The sequence below is a fragment of the Alexandromys fortis genome, unplaced genomic scaffold (assembly GCF_014885135.2).
Source record: "Alexandromys fortis isolate MF-2015 unplaced genomic scaffold, M_Fortis_MF-2015_v1.1 scaffold_3, whole genome shotgun sequence".
In the NCBI taxonomy this organism is placed as follows: domain Eukaryota; kingdom Metazoa; phylum Chordata; class Mammalia; order Rodentia; family Cricetidae; genus Alexandromys; species Alexandromys fortis.
The window spans coordinates 26,026,831-26,029,658 of record NW_026067909.1 but is presented as its reverse complement, the minus strand read 5'-3'; positions in this window follow the sequence as shown (position 1 = coordinate 26,029,658).

Genomic DNA, 2,828 nt, shown 5'->3' with positions numbered 1-2,828 from the left:
CTCTCTCTCTCTCTCTCTCTCTCTCTCTCTCTCTCTCTCTCTCTCTCTCTCTCTCTCTCTCCAGCGCCCACCCCCACCAACTACTATTGGTCCTAAAAGTTCCAAATGTAAGATTTTCCTTTAAGTTCCTAAACTTTTACTTTAGTCTATATCTTTCTCAGCAGATTTCCACTTGACCAACAGACATTATCCAGGGAAGAGCTGTTATCAACAAGACACTCCAAATGTTTGCAAGCCCTGGATTTGCTGAAAACTGATATGAACAAATCCAGCTATTGTGACTGCTCCCTGTCTCTTCAACTGGGTCAGCATAACAGACGCTTCAGATGAATACAATATTGCCTGAAGTTCCTCTCACTTTTGCCTCGTGTTCCAACCCTGCTGGGCCCTGGCAACATCCTATTTTCAGTAGGAAGTAGTTATAGAAGAGTACATTGTCCCTTGTCCCTGGAGGACTGGAATGCTAGAAGAAAAGGAAATGCCCTGGCCTCTGACTAGCAGGATTTTACAGTTGTGTGGTGTGGGTGTGTCTATAGGTTTTATAAGGTTTTCACACATGCTTTTGAAAAGCCTACAGGTTTATTTCAGTATTTAAAAGCAAGAAAGTGAACAAATGTGCCCTAAACCACTAAACTCACCACATTCATCCTGCCCAGGCTGGAGGCAGAGAGCGAGGCAGATGCAGGCTGACAATGGGAAGATCCCATCTAAGAGCAAAGAACTCAAAAGAGACAACTTACGTAGGTTATGTGCTTGCTGCACGAGGCATGGGGTATTGTAAGCCTTATAACTGATATGTACAATGAGTGGTCTTATTTCTTAAGAGGCATTTACATCACCTAAGAGTTACACTTCTGTAACTCTTATGTGTGTGCCCATGAGGGCACCTTCAGCGCTATGTTAAGAAGCACCCTGATTGTGGGTGGCACCTTCCCGTGGGGTGGGGTGGCTTGCAGATATGACTGTTGGACGCAGTGTGACCAGCGATCTCACACTCTTGCCAGCGTGGTTTCCCTATCACTCGAACTATAACCAGAACATCTCTTTGTTCCTTGAGTTGCCTTCACCAGGCATTTTGTCTCAGCAACATAAAAAAATCAAGAATGCAATATATACGCTTCCTGCTCACATCTTCTGATGTAGACCATCAGGCCTCTCCTCTGCCACCCCCACTTTTCAGGCATGTCAAAGATTCACAACCACACTCTAGGAGTCCCCAGGGTCACCTGGAGATAGGGTGCACACTGAACTTCACAAATGCTTATGAATGTTTAGGGTCTTTAGGGTCTTTCTACTGTCTCTCGTCAATACCTGACATCACTTTTATAATCACAAAAACAACATTAAGTGCAATTTTCCTAAGTAATTTTTGGATTGCAATACAACATGGAAATTATTTTGTTAAATGTATAAATGTTTTGAAAAGAATCCTTTCTGAATGGAGTCTAGTAGGAAAATAGATTTCTGACCTCTACTTGAGTTAAGACATAATAGCATATTATGTGTGTGGAGGTTAAAGGAGAGGCAGATCCACAAAAAAGGGCTTCCTGTTTGCTTGAGAGAGAAGATATGTGTTTACCAAGTAATGTTGCCTAATGTTGAACACGAATAAAGAAGACATTAGTAGGGATCAATTGCTTATGATTTTATCTGCCTGTGGGCTCCAGAACTCTGTGCCTCTTCATGCAAATCAGTTAGGATCACACACAGGTGCCATAACTGGTAGCTGAAAAAAGCAATTAATGTGAAGACCTTACATTTAGAAGGCTAAAGATTATTAAAAAGTATGTATTATAAATAGGCTTGATCCAGCAGGAAGGAAATAGCAGGTTTGATGCTCTGACCAGTATGGTCAGGGTAACGAGGATAATATTTAAAAAGAATGAATAGAGCCAATGATCTGTAGCTGAAGTGGAAATGTGTTTTAGAAAATAAAATAGAACACTTAATTTAGACTAAAGTCAAACCGAGGAAACCATCCCAGAGGAGCAGTAAGTTGGGTCCACCAACAGAGGTCTGCTAGGTCTTGACAGAGCAGTGTATATAGGCACCCCTACCAAACACCCTTAGTTATAGAAGGACACATATACTGAGCCACCAATTACTGAGAGGTTTTCAATAATGACAGTGGGTTAGTAGATGATCTTTCTTCTTATTGAGTTTCTGAAGCCTATTGTATGAAATAACTCAGCAAAACAAACTTTACATTAATAACAGAACTGTTTTTAACACTTAAAAAACACACCTATGTTAAAGACTCTATAAGTTTGATTGACAGATTAGAGTGTCATAATTGTGGAGAGTAATAATACTGCCGATGCAGGTCCAAATTATCTTTAACTTCTTCAGCTCCCTGAATATCCATGCATTGCTCAGCATCCTGGGACTGTCAAGTGGAATTCAGCTCCCAAGATCACACTCACTCTGTTTCTTCATCATGACGTTCATCAGGTAGCCTGAGTGAGGGCTATTAAACTGGCTCAACATGAAAACAACCCTAGAAAGAATTCTCTCAGGGGTATCACTGAGAATGTTCCTCAGTGAGCCCGCCTTGGTGGAGAAGCTGAGTTCTGGGACTGAACTGGGACTTCTAGTTAGTCCCCTGATTCCTGGAGTGTTCACAAGTAAGCAAGTGCTAACTCCCATAGCGAGAGCTGCCCCCATCACTATGCATTCCCCCAACACAGTGGGTTGCACCCTTAACTGCTGAGCCACAATGAGCACTTCTTCCCTTAGGTTTCATTCACCAGGCATTTTAACACATCGAGTGAGAAAACAAAGCAAAACAAAAAACTTGTCTTTTCCACGAAAAAAATCCAAGTCAGTGC